This window comes from Amblyraja radiata, chromosome 20 (genome assembly GCF_010909765.2).
Source record: "Amblyraja radiata isolate CabotCenter1 chromosome 20, sAmbRad1.1.pri, whole genome shotgun sequence".
Lineage (NCBI taxonomy): Eukaryota > Metazoa > Chordata > Chondrichthyes > Rajiformes > Rajidae > Amblyraja > Amblyraja radiata.
In genome coordinates this window covers 44,629,320-44,643,888 of record NC_045975.1, presented here as the reverse complement: position 1 = coordinate 44,643,888, position 14,569 = coordinate 44,629,320, and the positions used below count along the sequence as shown (strand labels likewise).

The 14,569-nt window shown below is 48.4% G+C and overlaps 1 protein-coding gene across 4 annotated transcripts in view; it reads left to right on the top strand.

The window, feature by feature from the left end:
- stk33 (serine/threonine kinase 33) overlaps positions 1 to 14,569 on the top strand; it is a 153,980-nt gene that overhangs the window by 39,794 nt on the left and 99,617 nt on the right. For all 4 annotated transcript variants that reach the window (XM_033038516.1, XM_033038518.1, XM_033038517.1 and 1 more), the window contains exon 2: positions 12,127 to 12,217. The gene's annotated coding sequence lies outside the window, so the exon portion shown is untranslated. The remainder of the gene's footprint in view (positions 1 to 12,126; positions 12,218 to 14,569) is intronic.

The following is a 14,569-nucleotide window of genomic DNA, read 5'->3' as shown; positions in this document are numbered from 1 at the left end:
TAAACCTTCATTTCACTTCCATTCTGAGTTATCAATTGGTGGTCTCCCATATCATAACACTGAGGATTAATGCAAGCTTAAGGAACAGAACATCATCTTCTGTCTGGGCCCATTGTGGAACAAGTTCAAGTTCAAGTGAGTTTATTGTCATGTGTCCCTGTATAGGACAATGAAATTCTTGCTTTGCTTAAGCACACAGAAAATAGTAGGCATTTACTACAAAACAGATAAATGTGTCCATATACCATGATATAAATATATACACACATGAATAAATAAACTGATAAAGTGCAAATAGCAGAAAGTGGTTATTAATAATCAGAGTTTTGTCCGAGCCAGGTTTAATAGCCTGATGGCTGTGGGGAAGTAGCTATTCCTGAACCTGGTTGACAATACAGAATACAGAATATTACAATACAGAATGTTACAACTTCAAGTAATTTGGTTTCTGTCCGACTCGGTCAACCATCTGTAATTTGGCTCAGTTTATGTGTTTCCTCCCCACACACCTCATTCCCCCAACATGTTATTTAAAAAAAATGTATTCCTAGGGCAGTGGAGGACATGCCCAACCTGACTTGCTGGACATGTTTTCCTCCTCTGCATTTTTCAACTCCCACATTCTTTTGTCTATGTTCTCATTCTCTTATTTGCTCCCATTCACATTGACCTGATAGCTTTGTTTGCAGTTTATCCCCATGATCACACTGGCTTTATCCAATTAAAGAAACCATCCTCCTACGCCCTCTTTGCAGTTCAATGTTATTTTGTCTCTTTTCCAGTTCTAGTAAATGGTCTTTAACTGAAATAGCTCTGTATCTCTTATCACAGATGTATCCTGACACTGAGTATTTCCAGCATTCCTGTTTTTAATCAAGTAAAACTATGTTGACGGAGCAAAAGTTGTTCTAAAAAGTTTCTCTTTAAGAATGATCATCTTGGATGTATCAAAATGGTTTTGATAAAATTAACTATATTTTCAGTTTAGTTTGGAGATACAGCGTGGAAACAGGACCTAATGTTCACCGAGTCTGCACCGACCAGCGATCCCCTCACATTAACACTACTGCAACACCACTGTGCCACCCAATCATGAATCAATCTTTGATCAAAATATCTGGTTAAGTTTACTGTTGGAAATTTAATTTCAAATAATTTATTTTAAATTGCTCATGGCACTTTTAAAAATAAATTTAATTTCGAAGAACAGCACCTCGTATTCTGCTTGAGTAGCCTCCAATGTTATGAACATAGAATTCTTCAGTTTTACATTGTACCTCGCTACACCTCACTCCCCCCCCCACCCATTTCCCCCCAACCCCTTCACCCTAGTCACCTCGGTTCCTTCCTCTCATCTACATGTTCATCTTCCATTGCCGAGTCCCCTTTTATCCCCCATCTTTTCCCGCCCCTGGTCCACATTCCACCCATATCCCTCCTTCTGAATTATATTTCACTCCTCTTCTTATCTGACACCCTTTTGTTCCTTTTTCTCCTTAATCTTTGTACCTACTTGATCCATCTGCCAATCAAACACCCGTCATCGTGGTCAAGAAAGCTTTTGGAATGTTGGCCATTACCAGTCAGGGTGTTGAGCAGAAAGGTTGGTATGTTATGTTGCAGTAGTACAAGATGTGGGTAAGGCTGCATTTAGAATACAGGCACTGTGCATTTTATGTGGGGGGGGGGGGGGTTTACGTAGTTGAAAAGTATAGTATAGTTTCTTTATTGTCATTGTAACATGAACCATGTACAACGAAATTGTAAAATGTCAGCCAGTCAGTGCACCATTCAAACATTTCTAAAAAGCTAACGATACATACAAGGTAAAATATTTAAAAAAAGATAAACAACTAAAATAAATATAAAAATAGCGCATAAACACCCAGCCCTACATCCTTCTGTCGATTTCACAGTCTCTTAGTATGTATCGCCCCTGCGTTCCTTGGCGGTTACATTTAGTGCCTTTATAGCAGTGGGGTAAAAACTGTTTTTAAGTCTGTTTGTCCTTGTCCTTGTAGATCTGTACCGTCTGCCTGACGGTAACAGTTCAAACAGGGAGTGTCCGGGGTGGGAAATGTCCTTTATAATACTCTGGGATTTTTTGATGCAGCGGGAACTGTGTAAGTCCTCCAAGGTAAGGAGAGGGCAGCCGACAATCCTCTGGGCGTTGTCAATGGCCCTCTGGAGCGCTTTCCTCTGAGCCGCTGTGCAGCTGGTGTACCATACGCATACACAGTATGTTAGGATGCTCTCAATGGAGCACCGATAAAAGGACAGCAGCAGTCTCTGAGTGATGTTATTCTTCCTGAGCACCCTCAGGAAGTGCAGTCTCTGCTGGACCTTTTTCAGCAGCGCAGAGGTGTTCACGCTCCACGTCAGGTCCTCCTCAATATGGATTCCCAGGAAGCGGAAATCCGCCACCCTCTCCACACAGTCCCCTCTGATAATTAATGGTACCATGTCCGTTTTATTCTTTCTGAAGTCTATTATTATTTCCTTTGTCTTTAAGGTGTTGAGGAGCAGGTTATTTTCTCCACACCACACTGTCAGCTGCTCCACCTCATCCCGGTAGGCGTACTCGTCCCCCCCGGAGATGAGTCCCACCACCGTAGTGTCATCCGCAAATTTGACAATGGTGTTGTTGTGGTGGGCGGGGGTGCAGTCATGTGTGTAGATGGTGTAGAGCAGGGGGCTCAGCACGCAGCCCTGTGGAGAGCCGGTACTGAGGCTGAGGGCCGTGGATGTGTGATGGCCCACTCTGACTCTCTGGCTGCGACCCGACAGGAAGCTATTTATCCACATGCAGGTGGAGTGTGGAAGTCCCAAGTCCCCCAGTTTGTCCACCAGTTTATGGGGAAGGATGGTATTAAAGGCAGAGCTGTAGTCCACAAAGAGCATCCGCACGTAGCTCCCCCGCTGCTCCAGGTGGGACAGTGCAGCATGGAGAGCTGTGGCTACAGCGTCCTCTGTAGATCTATTTGCTCTGTACGCAAACTGGTGGGGGTCAAAGCTTCGGGGCAGGAGTGATGTGATGTGACCCCGGACCAGTTTTTCAAAACACTTCATCACCACTGGTGTGAGTGCGACTGGCCGGTAGTCGTTGAGGCTGGAGATGTGGGGTTTTTTGGGTAAGGGGACTATGGTTGCGGACTTCAGACAGGGTGGAACAGTGGACTGGGCCAGAGACTGGTTGAAAATCCTCGTACAGACTCCAGCCAGCTGGTCAGCGCAGTCCTTCAGCACGCGTCCAGAGACACCGTCGGGTCCAGTAGCCTTCCTTGGATTGATGGCCCGCAGCGTGCGCCTCACCTCATGCTCCTCTATCTTGAGGGTTAGGCTGCTGTGGACCATGTGGTGTGATGTGGCTGTCTCGGGTGGCTCCACTTCAAAGCGAGCAAAGAAGAGGTTCAGCTCCTCTGCCAACGAGGCGTCACCTTCAGCAGCTCCAAGGTTGGTCTTGTAGTTGGTGAGATACTAGATCCCCTGCCACACCTGCCTGCTGTTGTTACTGTCCAGGTGGTCCTCTATCTTCCTCCTGTAGTCTGATTTGGCCTCTCTGATGCCTCTCTTCAGGTTAGCTCGGGCCGTGCTGTATAAAGCCCTATCGCCAGACCTAAAAGCGGTGTTCCTCTCTTTTAACAGCTGCTGGACCTCCCGGGTCATCCAGGGCTTCTGGTTGGGGTAGACCCGGATGCGTTTGTCCACTGTGACCGTGTCCATGCAGTTTTTGATGTAACACAGTACACTGTCTGTGAACACCTCCAGGTCCCGGTGTGTAAAAGCAATGTGTAATTCAAAAACATGTAAATCTATCTATATATACTATTACTAAAACTCTTCGTCTTGTTTGTGGCTGGCTGTGTGTATATGTGTGTGTGTGTCAATTTCTATTTTCCTATTTTCTTCCAAATGCTAGACCACAGCCTTCCCATTTTCACATATTCTACTCACATTTTTCCCGTCGAGGCGATAAACATCTTCCCGTCGCTTACCCACCTATATTTGCGCACTTTTAAATCGTTTAAAGTTTAAAAAAAAGGAAAACACCCCGAGTGACGTCACAATCGACTCGCAAGGCAGGACGGAACTCTCCGGGAGGAAGGGGCACTCCAGCACACCCGAGTGACGTCACAATGCACTCGCAAGGCAGGACAGGACACTCCTGGGACACTCCGGGAGGAAGGGCGCTCCAGCGCACTTTCGTGGCAGCCGCTGCCCGACACCTCGTGGCGAGGGTGGTGCTGCGGGCTCTGCTGGAGTGAGAGCCAAGACCAGGGCCGAATAAAAAGCCTCCGCAGGAACCAAGTCAGGGCAGCGCCGAGTACGAGAACCAGGCCGAGTTCCAGGCCCTGGCTATTCTACGACCTGGGTAGATCCTGGGGCAGGGATGGGAGTGAGGGGAGGAGAATGTGGGAAATGAGGAGGAGGGAGATGGGGTGGGGAGTGGGGTGGTAGAGGGAGATGGGCGGTGGGTGGAGGAGGGAGATGCCCGCTCCCTATCTACCCTCACTCCCACCCTCTCTACCCCCTCCCTCTCCCTCCCTCGCCCTCTCCCTCTCTACTCCCCCTCCCTCTCCCTCTCTACCCCCCTCCATCTCCCTTTCTACCCCCCTCCCACTCCCTCTCTACCCCCTCCCTCTCTGCCCCCTCCCTCTCTGCCCCCCTCCCTCTCTGCCCCCCTCCCTCTCTGCCCCCCTCCCTCTCTGCCCCCCCCTCCCTCTCTGCCGCCCTCCTCCCCCCCCTCCCTCTCCGCCCCCTCCCTCTCTGCCCCCCTCCATCTCTGCCCCCCCCTCCCTCTCTGCCCCCCCCTCCCTCTCTCCCCCTCCCTCTTCTGCCCGCCTCCCTCTCTGCCTCCCCCTCCCTCTCTCCCCCGCGCTCTCTCTCTCTGGCCCCCTCCCTCTCTGCCCCCCCCTCCCGCTCTGCCACCCCTCATCCCTGCCCCCCTCCCTCTCTGCCCCCCCTCCCTCTGCCCCCCTCCCTCTCTGCCCCCCCCTCCCTCTCTCCCCCCCTCCCTCTCTTCCCCCTCCCTCTCTGCCCCCCCCTCCCTCTCTCCCCCCCTCCCTCTCTGCCCCCCTCCCTCTCTGCCCCCCCACCCCCTGCCCCCCTCCCTCTCTGCCCCCTCCCTCTCTGCCCCCCCTCCCTCTGCCCCCCCTACCTCTCTGCCCCCCCCTCCCTCTCTCCCCCCCTCCCTCTCTGCCCCCCTCCCTCTCTGCCCCCCCCTCCCTCTCTGCCCCCCTCCCTCTCTGCCCACCTCCCTCTCTGCCCCCCCCATCACTCTCTGCCCCCCACTACCCTCTCTGACCCCCACCACCCTTTCTGACCCCCACCACCCTCTCCACCCCCCCGCCCTCCCTCTCTGCCCCCTCCCTCTCTGCCCCCCCCTCTCTGCCCCCCCCTCTCTTCCCCCCTCCCTCTCTGCCCCCTCCCTCTCTGCCCCCTCTCTCTCTGCCCCCCCTCTCTGCCCCCCACCCTCTCTGACCCCTCCCTCTCTAACCCCCCCCCTCTCTGGCCCCTCCCTCTCTACCCCTCCCCTCTCTCTGCCCCCCCCCCTCTCTGACCCCTCCCTCTCTGCCCCCTCCCTCTCTGGCTGCCCCCTCCCTCTCTGCCCCCCCCCCCTCTCTGCCCCCCCTCCCTCTCTGCCCCCTCCCTCTCTGCCCCCTCCCTCTCTTCCCCCCTCCCTCTCTTCCCCCTCCCTCTCTGCCCCCTCCCTCTCTGCCCCCTCCCTCTCTGCCCCCCTCCCTCTCTGCCCCCCCTCCCCCTCTGCCCCCCCTCTGCCCCCCTCCCTCACTGCCCCCCTCCCTCTCTGCCTCCCCTCCTTCTCTGCCCCCCTCCCCTCTCTGCCCCCTCCCCTCTCTTCCCCCCCTCCCCTCTCTGCCCCCCTCTCCTCTCTGCCCCCCTCCCCTCTCTGCCCCCTCCCCTCTCTACCCCCCCTCCCTCACTGCCCCCCCTCCCTCTCTGCCTCCCCTCCTTCTCTGCCCCCCTCCCCTCTCTGCCCCCCTCTCCTCTCTGCCCCCCTCCCCTCTCTGCCCCCCTCCCCTCTCTTCCCCCCCTCCCTCTCTGCCCCCCCCTCCCTCTCTGCCCCCCCCTCCCTCTCTGACCCCCACCTCCCTCTCTGCCCCCCTGCCCTCCCTCGCTGCCCCCCCCCGCCCTTCCCCTCTGCCCCCCCCCCCCCGCCCTCTCTGGAGGAATGGGTGAGTGGTGGAATCTTACGTTGAAGGAACAGATCTTGTTTGTTTGCAGGTTTGATCCTGTACCTTTATTTGTGTAAAAATCGTACAGGATAGTCCAACGATTTTTGCCCCACCTTACTCACCGTTGTCCTGTGCTGTAAATGAAACAAGTTTTGTTCAGATCTATGGAATATTTTTAAAGTTATTAACGTTTAAAAAAAAACTTTTAACATCGCCCCCACCCGCACATGCTCAGTTGGGGGAGAGTTCCTGTGTGCTTCTTTACTGGCGTCGCAAAGGGTACACGACGAGTCCTCAGCTGTGCCTGCGCAGTTGGGGCCTTTCCAAATTCATCTTTTTTTCAGGACGGCGACACGGGTTCCTTCCTTTTAATTTCTGCCACCCGGGCCTTCAGGGATCCGCCGACTTGGCGCTGGGGCTGCGTCTGCGGGCGGCTCTGTGGCGGGGAGATTAGAGGCTGTGTCGACGATCCAGGGCCTGGGCGCTGAGGCTGGCTCTGAGGCTGCCGGGCCCGCGCGGCGGCCTGAGACCGCGCCAAGGATCCGAGGCCTGGGCTCTGAGCCTGGCTCTGATGAAAGGAGGGAAAGGAGCGGCACCTTCGAGATCCTGGGGAGGTGAGGAGGGAGTGTGGGGGTTTGAGGGAGAGGAGGGGGTAAGGAGGGAGAGGGGGGGAAGGTGGGGGAGGTGAGGAGGGCGAGTGGGGGAGGAGGGGGAATAGAGGGAGGAGGGGGGAGTGGGGGAGGTAGGGAGTGTGGAATAGAGGGAGAGGAGGGCAGTGGGGAAGTGAGGAGGGATAGTGGGGGGGATAGGGGGCAGTGAGGAGTGGAGGAGGTGGGGAATAGGGATAGGAGGGGATAGGGAGGGGAGGGGAGGGGAGTTACGGAGGGAGGGAGTGACTGAGGTTAGGGGAAAGGAGAGGGAGGGAGAGGTGAGGGAGGGATTTGGTTGAGGGGAGGAGGAGAGGAGAAAGAAGAGGGAGAGTGAAGAGGAAGGGGAGGTGAGGGATGAGGGGAAATAAGCCACGCCAGCGCAGTTGGGAGCTAAGCGTGAGTGGTGGAATATTGCGTTGGTGGGAACGGGTTGCATTGGGGGACCAGGCCCCCATGTGACAAGGACTCAAGGGGTCCCACTTAGCCTAATTAAACATATACGCAACTACGCTGTCAACAGTAAAGTTGAGCATGTTATTCCAAAAATATGAGCGAGTGAATCAAGCTTTTGTATTAAATGAACATGCACATAATTTAAAAAATGCATAAAGCAAACACACGATGGCCTCCCGCTGTAGGCTTGGTCTTGTGTCCTGCCACGGGGTGCTGGCTCGGTGGCTTCCATCCGTAGGCCACGACCCCCTCGTGAGGCACCACGCGCGACATATGAATGTGACACGTTTGCTTGTTCACTCTTAACAAGCATATCCCCTACAAACAATGACAATGTGGTAGATTGGGTATGGCCTTGTTTGTCATTTGAACTGCTTAGCACTTTAGAGAAATTTACCTCTGAGAAAAAAAAATGCTAGCTCATGCTGCTGGCTGTATTCCATAAGGAAAGTGATGAAAGCGCTTGCTTGGCAAACCGAGCAAGTCACCCACTTCACGCACCAGCGGGTTGAGAATTTAGTAATTTGGCATCAATCTTCCCAGGAAATGCAAGCATTCAAGGCCTGGGTCACCATAGCAGCCACTTGTGTAATTGGCCCCATTGTTAACTTAATCCTGAAGATGTGGTTTACAGATAAACTGCAGGCGATAAAGGCAGATTTCAATAATGATAACAATTTAAAATTAAGTAGCTCTTTTAAAGGATAAAAAAAGTTCAATATGTTGTCGAAGTGTGGAATCACAAAATGGATACTGAGAAAGTGGTAGTGAGACGAGTTTGGTTTAGGCTTACTTGTTGATCCAATATCCTGTATTGTACAGACAGCCATCACTTAATCACATTGACAGAAGTCAAGTCAAGTCAAGTCAAGAGAGTTTATTGTAATGTGTCCCAGATAGGACAATGAAATTCTTGCATTGCTGCAGCACAACAGAATATTGTAGGCATAATACAGAACTGATCATAGACCATATATATACACATAAATAAACAAATATAGTTCAGAGTTTGTTTGATGTTGTGTTTAATAGCCTGATGGCTGTGGAGAAGAACCTGTTCCTGAACCTGGATGTACCAGATTTCAAGCTCCTGTACCTTCTACCTGATGGCAACGGAGAGATGAGTGTGGCCAGGATGGTGTTGGCAGTCTTTTTGAGGCAGTGACTGCGATAGGTCCCTTTGATGGTGGGGAGGTCAGAGTCGATGATGGACTGGGCAGTGGTCACAACTTTCTGTACTAGTCTGTAAAATGGGTCATTGGCCATGATCATCTTTACATGAGATGCCTGGAGTAGTCCCATTGTTATTGGATGTTTGCCTGTCAAAAGATATCAACTGGATATTGATAAAGGCAATTTCGAATTTAGGGAGGTGGGGACTGCACAATGACTGATGGCAAGTGAATAGAATTGATGAGGTGCTGCTGGACCCGCTGAGTTACTCTAGCAATTTGTGATTCTCTCTTTGGTATACACCAACATCTGTAGTTCCTAATTTCTACATTTTACTCATTCTAGGCACATTTTGGAATTTATGGACAATTTTACTATATCCTGAAAATGTTTTCTGCATTTTTTTAAATCTTTGGATGTTGAGAATGCATTCAGTTACTTATCTGCCTCCAACTGTGTGTAAATGCTGGCTTACATTTAGAGTGAATACCATCTAGAAGACGGAATACAGGAAGTAGATTGAGAACCTTGTGTTCTGGTGTCGAGACAACAATGTCAGCAAGACAAAGGATATAGTGACCGACTTCAGAAAGCGAAGCAGCGCACATACCCCAGTTTGCATTGACGGTGCCAAATGTGCCTAGAATGACGGTGGTTGAAAACTTCAAATTCCTAGGAGTCAAAATCACCAATAACTTCTCTTGGATCAAGGACCAGTCGCACCCTCGCACTTCTCTGTATTAAACTCCATTGGCCCATCTGCTGAATCAGAACCTGCTGTAATTTTGACAACCATCGTTGCTATCTACAATACCACACATTTTAGTGTGATCTGCAAACTTACTAATCATGTTCTCATCCAACTCATTGATATAGATGACAAACAGCAATGGCCCCAGCACCGAACCCTGAGACACGGCACTAGTATGTATGTTTTGGAAAGAGTGTTGACTGGATAATCGGGTGCAATGTTTGCAGTTGCAGCTTGCAGTTTTCCAGTGCACACTCCTCTTGACAGGCCCTGTTCCCAGAATGCAATGATTGCCTTTTTACCGTTTGCTTAACTGATTTGTTTAATGATTGGAAACATTTAAAACTTGCACATAATATTTCGATCAAGATCAATAATCCCATTCAAATGCAAATGCTAGGAGTACAGGTGCATAGTTCCTTGAAGGTCGAGTCGCAGGTAGATAAGGTGGTCAAAAAGGCTTTTGGCACTTTGGCCTTCATCAGTCAGAGTATTGAGTATAGAAGTTGGGAGGTCATGTTGCAGTTGTATAAGATTTTGGTGAGACTGCATTTAGAATATTGTGTTCAGTGCTGGGCACCATGAAATAGGAAAGATATTGTCAAGCTTGAAAGGGTTCAGAAAAGATTTACGAGGATGTTGCCAGGACCAGAGGGTGTAAGCTTCAGGGAGAGGCTGAGTAGGTTGGTCTCTATTCCATGGAGCGCAGGAGGGTGAGGGGAGGTCTTATAGAGGTGTACAAAATCATGAGAGGAATAGATCGGGTAGATGCACAGAGTCTTTTGCCCAGAGTAGGGGAATTGATGACCAGAGGACATAGGTTCAAGGTGAAGGGGAAAAGATTTAATAGGCATCCGAGGGGTAACTTTTTCACACAAAAGGTGGTGGGTGTATGGAACAAGCTACCAGAGGAGGTAGTTGAGGCTGGGACTATCCCATCATTTATGAAACAGTTAGACAGGTACATGGATAGGGCAGGTTTAGAGGGATATGGACCAAGACCAGGTTTAGAGGGATATGGACCAAGGGATATGGACCAAGGAAAGTGGGACTTGTGAGGCTGGGACATTGTTGGCCAGTGTGGGCGGGTTGGGCCGAAGGGCATGTTTCCACACTATATCAGTCTATGAGTCTATGACTCTAGGTCATGCTACATGCTCCAGATATTTCCTCTACACCAACACCTGATCACCATAAAATTTCTGATCTATCAGGTTGCAATGTTTCTGAGAATCCTGCCTAAAATCAGTATGCCTTTGGCTATAATGTCGTGGGTGTATAAGGAGCAAAGAAGGGGGCTGAGAACAAATAAAATGAAGGAATTGTAGCGTGCATATAGAACAATACAATACCGGTTACCATAGAAAATTGAAATTTCTGAAGAATTTTTGAAGCTTACTGACAGTTCCCTGCAATATAATCCTTGCGTAACCCAGAAACCACTTGTACTGACGACCATTTACATCTACTGAACATAACAAACGGAGTCCTGTTTTATTGTAATGGAAAAAAAGTTAAACTATAAATGCTGGAATTGAAATAAAATCTAAAATGCTGGACAAAATCGGCTAGCTGAGCATTATCTGTGGTCGGTGAAACAGGTTAGTGTTTTGGGTCAGCAACTCTTTCTTTGAATTGAGCCAAGGGTGCAAGGTTTACACTTGAAAGCAGGGCTGGGAGGAGGAGTATGTTGTAAGACAAAATACCGTGTGAAGATAGGCTAATAAGCATGAGAACAGACAATTAGCAAAATCAACATGATATTGGAAAATGATGAGACAGTAGTTTACTTGAAACTGAAGGATTTTGTGTTCATTCCATAAGGTTTAAAGTACCTAGATGAAAGATAAGATGCTGATCTTCTAATTTAAATGCATCCTCTCAATGACAGTGTAGGTCTGTTTAATGTAAACAGTGGAGAGTGGAACAGTGTTATCCATTGAATGTGGAGCTCATTAACCTGGAGAATTGGTTGAGGAATAATGACAACTGATCAGAAGCATTAGTGTGGATATGGTGGCTTCATCAGAGCAGATGCAGAGGTGATGGAAAACCTTGGAGAATCGAATAGTCCTGGCAGGAAGCAGAATGGGAATTAATTAACATAATTGTAGGAGTTAGTGGGCTAATCATGGATGTTTCATAGTCATTTTGAAAAAAAATGAAGAGAAGTACAGAGCCTTGGATGGACTATTGGAATATAATGGATAGTTTGCGGCTTGAGCAAGGAATATATTGAAAATATAGGTAAAGGAGGAATAAGATCATAGAATATTGCATATTTGTAACAACGAGCCAAGATAAGCTCTTGTTTCCCTAAATCAACATGCCTTAATTTAAAGTGAATTTAGTCATAGAAATTGTAGCTCAATATGAGAACAACTTCAATCAGAAGAAATTGGATGGGGTGCAGTTGGCTTCTATTGAGCAGTGAGGAGGGCTGCCCAAATTGGAGGAATTGAGGGATTGGATTCTCGTGATAAACATGTAATAGTGACAGGACGATATTCAAGTTGCAAAGGGTGTTCGGAAAAAAAGAGACTGGACAGGAGAGTATATCAATAATTAAACATACAAATAAGTTTATTAGAGAAAGTAAGTGCTGAAGTGAGGCACGACAAATAATGTATCTGGTTTATAGATTTGGGGCTGGAAATTGAAGTGATTCACATGTAGTACTTGCATCTGTTTACAGCTCCAGTTCTCTCTCCAGATGCTATATGACCCTGTAGACTATTTCCAATGTTTTTTTTTAGTTTAGATTTCCATCATTCTTCACAATAATTCTTGGGTGAATAGATTGTAATTTAGCACACTAAATTCTTTTGATTGTTCCTTTATTTAAAGTTGTCTATCTTGTGCTTGTATAATACTAATTAGTACCTATTTACTTTCTTCCATATAGGTGCCACATGTTAATACGTAAATTGCGAAAATATGGATGGGGCTCTAAATATTAGACACACCTACAGTTTGTATTAGAGCAACTGTCTTTGGTAAGATCCATATTTTCTGAAGCACTTTTCTGTGAATTATAAAAGTAATGAAAAATCATAGACTTTTAAAGACTACATTCATCTTGTTATTTAGTGGAATTTTATAGTGTAATTTGTTCCAAAACTTCAATCAAGCATTTGTACATTTACTTTTTCTATAGCTTATAATTTAATGTACTCTGTGCACTGTGTTTTGTTTAATTTATTGTCACATGTACTGAGGTAAAGTGAAAAGATGTTTTTGTTGCGTGCTATCCAGTCAGCATAAAGACTACATGATTACAATCAAACCGCCCACAGTGTACAGATACAGGATAAATGGAATAACGTTCAGTACAAGATAAAGTACAAGAAAGTTAAATTAAAGATAGTTGAAGGTTCTCCAATGAGGTAGATGGTAGATCAGAACCACGCTCTAGTTGGTGATAGCATGGTTCAGTTGCCTGATAATAATCGGGAAGAAACTGTCTCTGAATCTGGATGTATTTGTTTTCACACTTCTGTACATCTTGCCCGATAGGAGAGGGGAGAAGAGGCAGTGTCCAGGGTGAGCTTCGTCCTTGATTATGCTGTTAACCTTGCTGAGGTTCCGTGCAGTGTAGATGGAGTCCATGGAAGGTAGGTAGGTAGCTTTGTATAATGGCCTGGGCTGTGTCCACAATTATCTGCAATTTCTTACGGTCTTGGACAGAGCTGTTCCCAAACCTTGCTGTGATGCATCCTGATAAAATGCTACTACGGCACATCTGTAAAAGTTGGTGAGAGTTGCTGGGGACATGCTGAATTTCTTAAAGGGCCTGTCCCACTTAGGTGTTTTTTTCAGTGACAGCCGGAAAATAGACTAGCGCCACATGGTCGCGGGGTGACGCCTGTATTGCCGTGAATTGTCCCTTCAAGTGTCGTAACTTTTTTCTTGTCGCCGCTGGATTTTGAAATGTTCAAAACCTTTTGGCGACAGTGGGCTTCACATTGCCTGTCTTCTGTCGTAGGTGCTGTCGTAGGTTGTCGCCAGGATGTCCCCAGGTGACGTTGGTTGTCGCCAGGTGCTGACTTCAGTGAATTCCAATGGCGCCAACCTGCGTCAACCCGCGACACGTACCGGCGACTGAATTGTCTTCAGTTGTCGCCGGCAGAGTCGTTGCTTGTCGTAACTTGACGCGGGTGGACGTAGGTTGACTTCGGTTGTCGTAGGTTGTCACCTGTGTGGTCGTAGGTTATCGCAGGTGGACGTCTTAAGTCGTGATGATTGGGTCGCCGGTACGCCGATTGGGTCAGTAGTTGACGTTGACTAGGTGGTAGATTGTCGTAGACATTGGCGTGGGGGGACCTGCTACAAATGTGACAGTCACCTGCAGTCGCCGAAAAAATTGCGTTAGCGAGACAGGCCCTTAAGCCTTCTAAGGAAGTAGAGGCGTTGGTGTGGTTTCTTGGCCAAGTTGCTGGTGATATTTACACCGAGGAACTTGAAGCTTTCAACCATCTCTACTTCGGTGCCGTCAATATATTTCAGGGTATGTGTACCACTTCGCTTCCTGAAATTTATCCCTATCTACTTTGTCTTGATGACATGGTGGGAAAGGTTGGTGTCTTAACACCAGCTTGTGAGGATCTCAATCTCCTTCCTGTAATCCGTCTCGTCGTTGTTTGATATCTGACCCTCTCCGGTGGTGTTAACTGTGAATTTGTAAATTGAGTTGGATTTGTATTGGCTGCACAGTCGTGGGTGTATAAGGAGTAAAGAAGGGGGCTGAGAACGCTTCCTTGTGGAGCACCAGTGTTGGATTATCATAGAGGATGATCAGCCATGATCATATTGAATGGCGGTGCAGGCTCGAAGGGCCGAATGGCCTACTCCTGCATCTAATTTCTATGCTTCTATGTCACCCATCCTCCCTGATTGTGGTCTGTTGGTCAGGAAGGCGAGGATCCAGCTGCAGAGATGAATGCTGACTCCATGTTCCATGTGTTTGGAGATGAGCTTGGAAGGGATATTGGTATTAAAAGCAGAGCTGTAGTCTATGAATATAAGTCTCATATGGGTGTCTCTTATGTAGCTGTTCCAGGGATGAGTGCAGGGCCAGGGAGATGGCATCAGTTGTAGAGGTAGGCGAACTGCAATGGGTCGAGGTTGCATGGTATACTGGATTTAATGCGTTCTATAATTAGTCTCTGAAAGCAATTCACGGTAGCAGTTAAGACATCAGATCTTGCTTTTCTTTGGCGCTGAGACGGTAGTGGTCTTCTTGAAGCAGGTGCATACCTCAGAATGTAGGGAGTGATTGAAGATATCCATGAACACTCCTGCTAGTTGGTTGCAGCACTTCGTAAAGACACGGCCAGTTGCTGTCCTTG